This window comes from Nematolebias whitei, chromosome 9, assembly GCF_014905685.2.
Source record: "Nematolebias whitei isolate Nwh7 chromosome 9, NemWhi1, whole genome shotgun sequence".
NCBI classification, from domain to species: domain Eukaryota; kingdom Metazoa; phylum Chordata; class Actinopteri; order Cyprinodontiformes; family Rivulidae; genus Nematolebias; species Nematolebias whitei.
The window spans coordinates 51,500,669-51,501,871 of record NC_056506.1 but is presented as its reverse complement, the minus strand read 5'-3'; the positions used below and the strand labels follow the sequence as shown (position 1 = coordinate 51,501,871).

The following is a 1,203-nucleotide window of genomic DNA, read 5'->3' as shown; positions in this document are numbered from 1 at the left end:
GTTGGCACGGGTCAGACTTCAGAACCATCAGAGTTGGAACGGGTCAGTCTGATTCTTTAATGTTTCTGTAAATAACTTCTTCATGGTGTTTATTTCTGGTTGGTTCTGCTGATGTTTCTTTCACAGGTCCAATAAAGGTCTCACACCCAAACTCACATGGACCTCCACTGTGTCTGAGCTCAGTTTTGTTTGACACGTCAGATCTCCTCCAGAAAGCCATGAAACAGAACCTGTGGTACCATCAGAACCTGCTGCTGTTCACGGGTCAAGACGTCTCTGATTAGACCTAGTTTTCACACAGAAACTGTCTGAGACTTACTTTATACTCTGTGTTTCTGCCTGCCTCATGAGCTGCTAGCTGCTGCCTCCCCTCACCATGGCAACCAGTGACTCAGCAGCTTCTGGGTCTTGATTGCACAGCGTACTCCTCTATTTCCATCATGGCTGCCCCATAGATATCCATGTCACTGCACGATCTGGACCATCAGCTTATTTGCGCAGGCGCTAAAAGAAATCCTTCTGGGAGGCCTTTAGATGTTGCAGATCACAGAATTAATGGATTTTCAGGCTTTCGACTTTAGTCACCTGCAATTGTTCCTGGAAAAGAAAACTTTTGCAGATGTGAATAGCAAAGTCTGCCAGGAGGAAGTTTCTACAATAAAGCTCAGAAAGAGGACTTTTATTAAAATAAAGGTCTTCTGTTGTAAGTAATGGCTCCACCAGAGGGCGCAGTGACAGCGTAAATACTTGACAGTCCAGTCAACAATAGTTTTATACTGAATTATAATTTTCAAAGTAAATGAAGACAGTTCTTATTCAATGTGTGGCATGGAGGCTGCACAGCTGCAGAAAGAAAAGCTTTGCAGAGAGTGGTGAAGGCTGCACAGAAGATGTTGGAGTCAGTCTCCCCACCATCACAGACATCTACACCTCCAGATGCAGGAAGAGGGCCACCTGCATCATGAAGGACCACACTCACCCAGCACACACACTTTTTGTCCCACTCCCCTCAGGAAGGAGGTTGAGGAGCATTAAGTGCAGAACCACTAGACTGAGGAACAGCTTCTACCCTGAGGCTGTTAGACTCATGAATCTCTAACCAGAATAATCACTGTGAAAAACCATATCATGTTGCTGCTGATCTGTTTCATGTTGCTGCTGATCTGTTTCATGTTGCTGCGGATCAGTTGCATGTTGCTGCTG

The 1,203-nt window shown here is 45.3% G+C and overlaps 1 protein-coding gene across 1 annotated transcript in view; it reads left to right on the top strand.

Annotated features, from left to right (window-relative positions):
- The window catches only part of wdr33 (WD repeat domain 33), a 26,678-nt gene that overhangs the window by 17,390 nt on the left and 8,085 nt on the right, over positions 1-1,203 (top strand). The window lies entirely within an intron of this gene.